This window comes from Halichoerus grypus, chromosome 7, assembly GCF_964656455.1.
Source record: "Halichoerus grypus chromosome 7, mHalGry1.hap1.1, whole genome shotgun sequence".
Taxonomy (NCBI): domain Eukaryota; kingdom Metazoa; phylum Chordata; class Mammalia; order Carnivora; family Phocidae; genus Halichoerus; species Halichoerus grypus.
Genome location: NC_135718.1, coordinates 104,421,241 through 104,433,783, shown reverse-complemented (window position 1 = coordinate 104,433,783; position 12,543 = coordinate 104,421,241). Strand labels below are relative to the sequence as shown.

At 38.8% G+C, this 12,543-nt stretch overlaps 1 protein-coding gene and 1 pseudogene across 7 annotated transcripts in view; one reads left to right on the top strand and one right to left on the bottom strand.

Moving 5' to 3' along the window:
- RABGAP1L (RAB GTPase activating protein 1 like) overlaps positions 1-12,543 on the bottom strand; it is a 748,424-nt gene that overhangs the window by 58,261 nt on the left and 677,620 nt on the right. The gene's annotated exons all lie outside the window — the stretch shown is intronic.
- Positions 4,530-5,352, top strand: LOC118551635 (nuclear transport factor 2 pseudogene; annotated as a pseudogene).

Sequence of the window (12,543 nt, the reverse complement as noted above, 5' to 3'; positions counted from 1 at the left end):
CACTTAACGACTGAGCCACCCAGGCGCCCCGAAAAGGATTGGCTTTTTGGAGTGGTTTTGATATAACCCTACATGGTAATGAAATCATTCTAGCAGATGATTTCTCTGGGTCCTTTCTAGTTTACCCATTCTACCCTTTTTACTATCTACCTGCCCATCTATCCTTCAGAGTGCACTTAATAGAATTTGAGCATGTACAGCTCAGAACTTGACTAGACAGGCGAAGAACCATATGCTTAAAAAAAAAAAAAAAAAGATGAGTCTAAGGAAAGCTATTTTACACTATAAATCTTATTTTATTTTTTTTAATTAATTTTATTTTGTTAGTCACCATATATTACATCATTAGTTTTTGATGTAGTGTTCCATGGTTCATTGTTTGCATATAACACCCAGTGCTCCATGCAGAACGTGTCCTCCTTAATACCCATCACCAGGCTAACCCATCCTCCCACCCCCCTCCCCTCTAGAACCCTCAGTTTGTTTTTCAGAGTCCATAGTCTCTCATGGTTTGTCTCCCCCTCCGATTCCCCCCCTTTCATTTCTCCCTTCCTACTATCTTCTTCTTTTTTTTTTTTTTAAAGATTTTATTTATTTGACAGAGAGAGCGAGAGAGCACAAGCAGGGGGAGCAGTAGAAGGAGAGGGAGAAGCAGGCTTCCCACTGAGCAAGGAGCCCGATGCGGGGCTCGATCCCAGGACCCTGGGATCATGACCTGAGCCGAAGGCAGACGCTTAACCGACTGAGCCACCCAGGCGCCCCACCTACTATCTTCTTTTTATAAATCTTATTTTAATAGTAAGAAGGCAAGTCTTCAAAATCTACACCTGGACACAAAATGGCCTCCCATTTTCAGTCAAGTCTTCCACAAAAGGGGCTAATATGTATGGTCTACATGGTCTTTCTGCCACATGATTTCGCTTCAACCAAGAAGTAATAAGAAACTAAGATTTAAATGGGTTTTTAAAGTTAAGTATTAACAAAGCCATCTGGTGTAAAATAGGAGTCATCTTTTTGCTTCTTATAATGCCTAGCAGAGTGATGACAAGTTGTAAATGTACATCCAAAGTACCGTAAAGAGCAGAACAGAGACATATATGCTCTGTAGACACAAACACTCCCTGCCTCCCTCCTCCCTCATAAATACTCCAACTGGCTGAGACAACTAATGGTTCAGTATAGCTGAGTAAAACGCATGACAATAGCTGTCTGCCCTAATCTCGTTTTTAAAAAACATTTAAGTCTTACCAGGGCTGAAGCAAGCTTTGATTTGGCTCAAAGCACTGACTCCTAGTAAGTTTGAAAAGCCTCACAAAGAAAATCCCTGAAAGAGGATCAGTGAAAAAAGTATTATTTGTTAGAAGCCATAAGAAATGACTTCCCTTATCCTAAGAATTCAAAGCTCGGCTTAGAACTAGAGTATTAGAGTATCAATCTTACCATTAGCACTAGGGATTCTGAATTTTATTCATAAAACATAATGCAAAAGACATCCTATCAGGGGCGCCTGGGTGGCTCAATTGGTTAAGCAACTGCCTTCGGCTCAGGTCATGATCCTGGAGTCCCTGGATCGAGTCCAGCATCGGGCTCCCTGCTCGGCAGGGAGTCTGCTTCTCCCTCTGACCCTCCCCCCTCTCATGTGCTCTCTCTCATTCTCTCTCTCTCAAATAAATAAATAAAATCTTAAAAAAAAAAAAAGACATCCTATCAGCTTTCCTTTTTAAAAGAAATGGGCAATGTTCATCCTGAGTAAAAAAATACCGAGTTTCACTGGACATATGTATTCATTCCAACCACTCAGAGCCCGGCCCAGAGGGGGCACAAGTATATTGTGAAGTATCCCAAGAATAAACAAAATATGCATTAAAAACAGGCACATTACTTACTTTGTCATTGTGTTAAAAGAGAGTACAATGACTTTTAAATGTTTCTAGTTAAAATAAAAACAACAAAAAACCCCACTAAACTTGGGGGTTAAAAGAAAACCAAACTATTCCTCACTTGGTAAATTGGAACCTGATAAATTCCTTTAGTTGGACTTTATTACATATTCATTTGAATTTTAAAAGTGCACCATTAGATTACTGTTAATTTTAGTAGGTATGATATCAATATTACATTTATGTTTTTAAAGTCCTTATCTGTTAAGATATATACCTAAGTACTTATGAGTGAAATGATAGGTCTTAAATTTTTATTTAGTACTTGAGCAAAAAAAATTTGGAGGAGAAATGGAACAAGAAAAGCAAGAGACTGACAGTTATTGAAGCTAGGTGATGAGTACATGGAAATTCATGGTACTGTTCTAGTTTTGTGTGTGTTTGATAATTTCCATAATAAAAGAGTTTTTAATATGTCTATTATTAAAGCCTTCAGTTATAATTATGGCAGTGCCACAATAAATTCTGGTTTGGATTTAAGTCCTTTCTATTCAAAACACTGGTTTAGAAACCTAACTCTATCCCTGATGCTCTAATCACCTAGTACTATAATCAGATATTTAATAGCTACCATCAACCTCACATATAACATTAATCAATTTTCAACCACATGCAGATACACCATGGGGCAAACATTTAGTAAAAGTTAGACATAGGGCTTGTAGAGTAAGTTGGTCCTATTTCCTAACGCCCATGCTATAAACAATCCATTATAAATGCATTACATTTCAATTTCTAGATTATCGTTCTCGGAGACACATTTTTCTTTATCTCCTCCTCAACATGAAAAATGAAGAAAACAAGTACCAAGTAAATCATCACTCAACAATGGCAAAATCAAGCTCATTGAATTTTGCTTTAAAATCAATAGGAATTACACGACCTAAATTTCTAATTTCTAATCTAACCAAAGCACAAAAACCTAGTCATATGTTTTTTTGCCAGTCTGAGGAAGGGAATCCTTCTTCAACACTAACAGTTGGGAACAAGGAAGAGAAGGTGATAAATAAAATAGGAGACAATCTCTTTCCAGCGCCCCATCCTCAATCGCTCCCACTTATCCTCCTGTTCACCAAACACAGCTGTCAAAAACCCCAATAAACAACAAACTTTCTTCACAAGGTGGGGGTTACAGTGTAAAAAAATGAGAAGAGTTAGGGTGTCCATATAAAGCACTGCTGTATGTGTCTGTTTACAAGTCTGTGTTCCCCAACCAGCCAGAGAGACTCTCCAGGGTGGGGACAGGTTCTCACTATAGTTGACCTTTAAACAATGCAAGGCTTGGGGGCACCAACCTCAGACAGTCAAAAACCCACATATAACTTTGGACTCCCCAAAATACTTAACTACTAATAGCCTACTGTTTACTGGAAACCTTACCAATGATATAAACAGTCGATTAACATATTTTGTATGGTTGTATTATATGCTGTATTCTTAAAGTAAACTAGAGAAAAGGTTATTACAAAAACCACGAGGAGGAGAAAACACACTTACGATACTGTACTATAAAAAAATCCACACATAAGTGGACACGCACAGTTCAAACCCGTGTTGTTCAAGGGTCCGCTGCAGACCAGCACGTGCACTGAGCCTCCACAAGCAGGTGCTCAGCATTTACGGACCAGACGCATGAATGAACTTAAAGGAAAATAAAATCTCCAAAAAGATGAGAGGGAAATGGAAAAAAGCTCTGTATAAAAACAGAAAGACAGAAAATGGCAACAAAGTTGTAAAACACTGCAGATACAAAGAAGTCTGTTTCAATCAGTCAATCATTAGAAATATTTCTGGAGTTCCTGGAGGCTCCACTCAGGCTCAAGGTAGATAATGAAATTAACAGTTGTAACAGTTAAATCTTTATGAACTTTTAGCTTATATTATTTTCCTTCTGGAATAATCTTTCTCCTTTATCTCAATTATTGCCTGTTTGCTTGTTCCTTGTTCATCCATTCACCCCTTTCTATATACACTGAATACCTTTACTGTGCTGGGGATACAATGATGAATAAAATAACTAGTCACTACCTTTAAGATACTAAGTCTAGTAGGGGAAATAAATATATAAGTGAATAAAGACCATAAAATGTCAAAAGATTAAGATCTGTATGGGACAGAACGAGGTACAAAGATTAAATGGTCTGCTTTATCTGGGAGTCAGGATATGTGTCACAGAGTTGGGCCTAGAAAACTGAGAACAGCTGGACAAAGGGAGTCACTAGAAAGCCCCCATGGAATGACTGGTTTGCGGGGGAATCAGTGGGAAGTGGGATGTATGGGAAGTGGGGTGTACGCTGGAGAAGAGCCAGCTCCTGAAGGGCCTTCTTAGGGCACAGTAAGGGGCTCAAACTTCCAGATCCCATGAATTAGGAAGCCACTGAAGTTTTTTAAACAAATGAATTTCATCTCTGGTGGGAACTTGGAGAATGACTAAGCAACCAGAAAAGAATAGAGAGGTGAGAAAAAGTGTTAAGAAGCAGAAAATGGACAGGAGTTGGTCACAGAGTAGATGTGAGCGATGCCTAGACCAGCTCCTAAGTCTTTGGCCTGGATGGTACCATTCTTTAAAAAAGGAAGTGAGGGATCATGCCAGCCTCTCGGGTCTCAACTAGGCCGGGTGACGCTCCAGAATGGGAGACAAGCCAATTTGGGAGCAGATTGGATCCAGCTTCATTCAACATTACTACCAGTTACTTGATAACGACAGAACCCAACTAGGCACAATTTATATTGATGCATCATGCCTTACGTGGGAAGGACAGCAGTTCCAGGGGAAAGCTGCCATTGTGGAGAAGTTGTCTAGCCTTCCGTTCCAGAAAATCCAGCACAGCATCACGGCACAGGACCATCAGCCCACGCCAGATAGCTGCATCATCAGCATGGCTGTGGGCCAGCTCAAGGTTGATGAAGACCCCATCATGGGGTTCCACCAGATGTTCCTATTAAAGAACATCAACGATGCTTGGGTTTGCACCAATGACATGTTCAGGCTTGCCCTGCACAATTTTGGCTGACCTCCACCCAGCCAGGGTTTCCTCCTCCCTCCTCTTCCTCATACTATTCACACTCCTCCAGATGCCCCAAATATCATACACAAATGAGCAGGGCCGCGGCGGGAGCGGGCACAGTGTGCTGCTACCGAGGTATTGTGCATGATGTTTGGATGCTAGACTAGTTGCATCTGACAGGAGAAGTTTGTGTTGTACCAGCGCATGCCTTGGAAAGATTTAAGTAATGTAAAAGGTTGTCTTGTTTTTTGTTTTTTTTTAATCTACTGACAAGTTGCTCTAGTAACCCAAAGAAGTGAAGGAGAAAGCACCTGCCTCACCGCCCAGATACTGATTTGTTTGGATGTTTCAATGCCTCATGATACAATAAAATCATAAAATTTTCTTAACAACAACAACAAAAAGTAAGTGAGGAAGAAGAGTAGGTTTGGAGGATAAGGTCAGTTTTACAGTTTGGATTTTAAACCACATCATTCTACTACTTAAAATATTATTAAATAAGAAAAAATATTTCTGAAATTCACATTTTAAAGGAGAAAAATCATAAAATCATCTGAAGAGATGCACAAAAGCAACTGATAAAAATTAAACACCCATTAATAATTTATTTTAAAAATCTAGCAAATTAGTAATAGAAAAGACTGTTTTAAACCCAGAAAAAGCTATCAATCTAAAACCTAGAGCAAGCATAACATTTAATGGTGAAACCTTAACAACATTCCCTTTAAAACCAGGAACAGGACAAGGATGCTTGTTATTATGGTTCTTTTAACAGTTATTGTTGAAGTTCTCACTGATGAAATAGATGAGAGAAAATAATGAATAGGAAGTTTAGAAATTAGAGAGGAAGGCCAAAAAAAAAAAAATCCTGTTATTTACAGATAATTAATAGTTTAATTAGAGATACCTAAAATAATCTATGGATAAAGGAATAAAACCATTTAGAGACTTTTACAAGTTTGTTAAATACAAGGTCAATTTATAAAATCAGTAGATGTCTATACACTAGCGACAACCAATTAAAAAAATGTAAGTAGAAACGAAGCCCATTCCTTCTTGCCATAAAAACTATAAGATCTCTGGAAATAAAACTAACAAAAAGCCTCTGTGAGAAAAAGATTTTAGTTTTGTTAAAGAACATAAAAGAAGACCTAAATAAAACAGATGGAAAGACTCCCAATAGCATTGATAACATCGATTCTTCCAAGATTCATTTACAAATTCAACACAATTCCATTCAATATCCCAAAGGATTTGTTCATATAAGCCTTGATACGTTGATCCAAAAAATTCATACTGAAGGTAAAGGACCAAGAATAGTCAAACAAACATTAAACAAATATAAAAGAAGAGACATTTGTCCTCCTAGATATCAAAGATTAATAGTAAGTTTTGCTAACAAACTGTCATATCAGCTCAAGGACAGACACATAGACCAACAGAACAGAATTAATGAGCGCAGAGACAGGCCCATGTATATATGGGATTTGGTATAAAACCAAGGTGGTGTTATTACAAATCGATAATGAAAGGATGGCTATTAGTGGAGAAGAGACAGTGGCTATCAAAAAGAAGAAAAGAGGGGCGCCTGGGTGGCTCAGTTGGTTAAGTGTCTGCCTCCGGCTCAGGTCGTGATCCCAGGGTCCTGGGATAGAGCCCCACATCGGGCTCCCTGCTCAGCGGGGAGCCTGCCCCTCCCTCTGCCTGCCGCTCCCCCTGCTTGTGCTTGCTCGCTCTCTCTCTCTCTCTGTCAAATAAATAAATAAAATCTTAAAAAAGAGAAGAGGAAAAGAATTAGGTCCCCTCACACTATCAAAGAAATAATTAGCATAGATGAACTGAGTACCTAAATGAGAAAAGCAAGTATTTTGAAAATTTTACATATAAAACACTATCATCTCTGTGAAAATCGACAAAAATCAGTTTTTAAAAAGTGCCTGGCACTCAGTAAATAGTTAATTAATATTAACCACGATCTTCATCATCATCATCATCTATGATCTCTGGGTAAGGAAGCAATCTAAATAAGAGACCAGAAGCACAAATCATAAAATAAAAATAGAAACCAAATGCTATGGCCTACAAGGCCCTGCTCCATCGGGCTCTCTTTTCCCCAGCAGTTTCCTCTCAGGTCTCCTCAGGCTCACCTAACTTCAGTCTAGACTAGTCTCCAGGCACCAGTCGAGCACCTGCCTCACCCCAACGGCTGTCTCCTCCCCCTGCAACTCTCCCTTCCATACAGCCACGCGGATCACTCTCTTGCCCCAGTCAAGTCTTTGCTCAAATGGACCTTTTCAGAAATCGACCCTAACCAACCCACTTAACACTGTGCCCCCCTCAGTACTCTGATCCTCCTGACTTGCGTTCTCCATATTACCCACCATCTTCTAATACACTATATAGTTTTACTCAGTGCATTTACTGCCTGTCTTCAAGTAAATGTAAGTTCTTTGAGAGCAGCGACTTTTGCCTCTTTTATTTACTATCATATTCCCAGAGTATAAAAGTGCCCAGTAGAGTACTCAATAAATATTTATTGAATGAATAAGTGAATGAAGATTGATAAATCTAACTCATCAAAATTAGAAATTTCAGGGGCGCCTGGGTGGCTCAGTTGGTTAAGCGACTGCCTTCGGCTCAGGTCATGATCCTGCAGTCCCGGGATCGAGTCCCACATCGGGCTCCCTGCTCAGCAGGGAGTCTGCTTCTCCCTCTGACTCTCCTCCCTCTCATGCTCTCTGTCTCTCATTCTCTCTCGCAAATAAATAAAATCTTAAAAAAAAAAAAAAATTAGAAATTCTGGCAAACAGCAACACACCATAAACAAAGTTCATAGATAAGAAAAAACTGAAAGATATGTGTAACAAATATAACCAGTAAAGGATTAATATACAAATACCAATATAAACCAGTAGAAAAAAGACAATCCATTATGAAAATGAGCCAGTCCGTTGAGGGCCTTAAGGGTAAAGACTTAGGTTTCCCCAAAGAGAAAGATTTCTCCTCAAGACTGCAATGTAAGAAATCCTGCTCAAGTTTTTAGCTTGTTGCCCTTCAAGACTTAGAGTCAAGCCTGCAATATTAACTCTGGCCTCAATTTTCAGCCTGCCAGCCTGCCCTATAGATTTCAGACTTGCCAGCCTCAACAATCATGTGAGTCAATTCCTTAAAATAAATAAATCTCTTGGGGCGCCTGGCTGGCTCAGTCGGTGGAGAACACGACTCTTGATCTTGGGGTTGTGAGTTCAAGCCCTACATTGGGTACGGAGATTACTTAAAAATGAAATCTTAAAAAAAAAACAAAAAACAAAAAACAAAAATAAATCTCTCTCTCTCTCTCTTGTTTTCTCTATAAATCTGATTGGTTTTATTTCTCTGGAGAACCCTGACTAATACAATATACTCCAAGTGCTTAGAACAGCACCCAGTACATAGTAAGTGCCACAGACTGATACCTCTTACATAATATATCAAAAGTATTAAAAAGTTAATGGTATGAATATGTATCAATTGGGGAGGGCAGAAAACTATGGAGGAAGGGAGTATAAAGTGAGTGAAGGTAAATGAATTTTAAACTATATTTGCATTGTTTAATTTCTTAAAAACATGATCTCAAATAAATATGGCAAAATATTAATATTTATTCATTTGGGCACAAATACATGGGTGTTTATTCCATAATTCTGTTTCTGAAATAGTTCATAAAGAAAAATAAGGATTTTTTTTAAGTTTGCAGAAAAAGTTGAGACAAGCATAACCTCTTCATTTGTAGAGTTTGTCTTTAAGGGAAGGGGAGAAAGAGAGATAGTACTAGTATGAGGGGGCTCAAGAACTTCCTGACCAGTTTTTCTTAATTTGAGAAAGAAAATATGCGTCACTAGAAGAGTAGTTGAAACTGTTGTGCTAACTGAGATTACCGGTTGGTGCACGGCCCTGGGGGAGGCAGGCAGGGATCAGACTGGGAGCAAGGTTGAAAGGATTAATGTTGAACAACAAGAGAACAAGTCTTTTTCTGAGCCTGGAGAAAATAAAGTATGTTAGGAGTAGAAAAATGTAGCCAGGCAGCATCTGATTACCCTAGATTTTTGGGGAAGCAGGAAGCAAAGTCATCCTTGAGAGCTCCCCTTAAATGCCATTTTTTTCCCAAAAAGCCCTACCTCCTGATTCTGCAATGAGAAATGCTCTCTCCTCTTTTCCAGAGTCCCAGAGTCTTTTGTACCTTTCTTATGAAACTAACTGGACTGTCCTGTAATTTCAAAGTGAACCTCTTACAAGTCTTAGGTACCTCTGACCTGGAGCGTGATGATAGCTCAGTCATGTTTGCAACGCCCAGTGAAACCACTTGTAAGTTTTGACTAAATACCTTTTTCTTTTCTTCTTTTTAAAAAAGATTTTTTTTTTTTTTTAAGTAATCTCTACAGCCAATGTGGGGCTCGAACCTACAACCCCAAGATCGAGAGTCACATGCTCCACCAACTGAGCCAGCCAGGGGCCCCTTGACTAAATACTTTTCTGATTAAAACTTAAAGGTGACCAAGTGTACCACTATGCAGCAGACTTCTAATTCTTTGTTTATGTAGAATATACTCAAATGATTAACATATTATGTAATCTGACTACATATCATTTATCCAGACATTGCACTAAGGGTAAAACTGGGAAGGTTCTGGAACCTTGGAATCATGCAGAATTTAGCACTGTGAAAATTGTGGGCTTTTTAAAACTTGCCATTGTCTTTGAGAAAATAGTCACCTATTCAATAAAGGCTCCATACGTACTTCCCATATTTTTAACTATTACCTAATAAACATTCAGTGACTACCTACTGTGCTTTCCTCAAACCGATCAGCCTTAAAGGTGATTTCAGTTGTTTCTAATACCCAAATCCCCAGGAGGCAATGGCAATGATAAGGACTAGCGTCTGCTGCCTCTTTCCTGGGTACCATGTGCTGTAGAAGCAAATAAAATGATTTACCTTATTTTGTTCCCATAACTCTACAGACATTGTCTATTATTGCCCACATTTTACAGAACAGGAAACAAGGTTAAGCTGATTTGCCACACAGCTGGTAAGTGGCATAGAAAGGCTCTGAATCCAGACAGAGCCCATACTTCTAACCACTACCATGAATTCCTTTACCAGAAAACGGAAAGTTTTGGTATACTGGAGACATGAATAATATGCGTATGTTCCGGTTTTAGGAATAATGTTGTCATTTGCTTTTTTAGCTGGAGGAGGCCAATAGTATCTCACAAAATGATCAACCTCCTGGTCCTTATTTAGAAATATTTCTCTCCCAACACATGAGTAGGTTATGTTCTTAAACTCCCTGGTGAAAAAGAAGTGCTGGGAAAGAATGCTGCTATCGGAAGGGCATGTCAGAAGAAATAATTTTAAAAATTGAAGGGCAGAGTAAATACAACAAAACAACATGCAAGTATTGAAAATAAATGTCTTTCTCGTATTGATTTCAATGGTGTTTCAACTGTGGGGCTTAGAGGGAAAAGGGACCCACAATATCTAAATCTGAAATTCAGTTTAATGGACATTTAGTGCCCACCTGCAACAAGTATTGCTTTACATTTTACTAACCAGAGGATTTTCAAAAGGATTCATCTTTAGGAAGCTCACCGTGGAGGCATGATTTATATATATAAAACAAGACAAAAAAATTTAGATATGATGGGTTATGGATCATGGAATAAATGCTCTCTTGATGAAGTCTAATTCCCAGCGTTTTTGAACAGTTCTTAGGAGCTGATAACTAGCTGTTAAGACCAGAGATTTTCATGTTGATTTCTGGATTACTTTGAAATAATCTTAATTAAACCTTGACCTTTGCAGAAAATAATGCCCTTAGGAGCTATTAATGCTTACATCTCAAAAAAGGGAAGAACTCTTAATTTTATCTCATAGGTAACAGCATGCCTGAGAGACGGTATTTTTACCTTGAAGAATTCTACTTATTACATTCCTCAGCAAGTGATAATGGCAAGAGTTTGTAAAATCATATAAAAACAGATGAAACTAATATAACTAGAGAAGAAATACATTATTATGGATTTTGTTGACAATGTCTCTGTAAGGGACAGGACGATCTGAAAGGCAGCCTGAAAGTAGGCTGATAAAAACACATCACCACAAGAAAAAAACCTGTAACTATGTGTGGTGATGGATGTTAACTAAGCATATTGTGGGGAGCATTTCACAATACATACATAGACCAAATCATTATGTGGTACCACACCTAAAATGAACACTGTTATATACCAAAACTATTTCAGTTAAGAAAAGGACAGAGTGACAAATTAAAAACAACAAAAGCATACATTAATATCATATCATTGGGGTAATATTAGTCTGCGAAGGGCTGCCATAACACGATACCACAGACTGGGTGGCTTAACCAACAGAAATGTATTTCTCACAGTTCTGGAGACTGGAAGTCTGAGATCAAGGTGTCAATAGGGTTGTTTCTCTTGAGGCCTCACTCCTTGGTCTATAGATGGCCACCTTCTCCCTGTGTCTTCACATGCTCTTCACTCTGGGCCTCTCTGTGTCCTAATCTCCTCCTCTTCTAAGAACATCTATCATATCAGGGTGCCTGGGTCACACAGTTGGTGAAGCGTCCAACTTAGTTTCGGCTCAGGTCATGATCTCAGGGTCTTGCGATGGAGCCTCGAGTCAGCCTCATGCTCAACGTGGAGTCTGCTTGAGTTTCTCTCTCCCTCTGTCCCTTCCTACCCCCTCCACGCTGGCACTCTCTCTCTCTCTCTCCCTCTCTCTCTCAAATAAATAAATAAACCTTAAACAAAACAAAACAAAACAAAACCAACCACAAACATCTATCATATCGGATTAGGGCCCATTCCAATGACTGCATATAACCTTAATTACCTTTTTTAAAGATCCTGTCTCCAAATACAGCGATATTCTGAGGCACTAGGGTTTAGGACTTCAACATCTGAATTGGGGAGGGAGAACACAATTCAGCCCATAACAGTGGTTAAAGCCACAAATTTTGGCGTTAGATCTGTTTTGAGTCACAGGCTCAGCCACTTACCAGCATTATGACCTAGACAAGTTGCTTAACCTCACTAAGCCTTGATTTCTGCTTAAGATTGATGTAAAGAATAAAAGATAATCCACAAAAGCACTTATGGAACAACATCTACCATCTAGTACACACTCAAGAAATTACTGTTTTATTGTCCTGGTAGCCTCAAGTAAACTTTCTTTTCTTCTTTTTTTTTTTTTCTTTTAAGATTTTATTTATTTGTTTGAGTGAGAGAGAGCACAAGCCAGGGGAGGAGTGGAGGAAGAGGGAGAAGCAGGTTCTCCACTGAGCAGGGAGCCCAATGTAGGACTCGATCCCAGGACCCTGGGATCATAACCTGAGCCAAAGGCAGAGCTTAACCGACTGAGCCACCCAGGTGCCCCTCACGTAAATTTTTATAACTCTACTTACTTGACACTTAACATTTTTCATGTATTTGGTTTTAGAACTAATTCTTAAATTTTTTATTCTACTACAATCTTTCAATCATCTCATAAGCTAAAACCCTGCTCTGGGAACACACTAACTCCTTGTGCC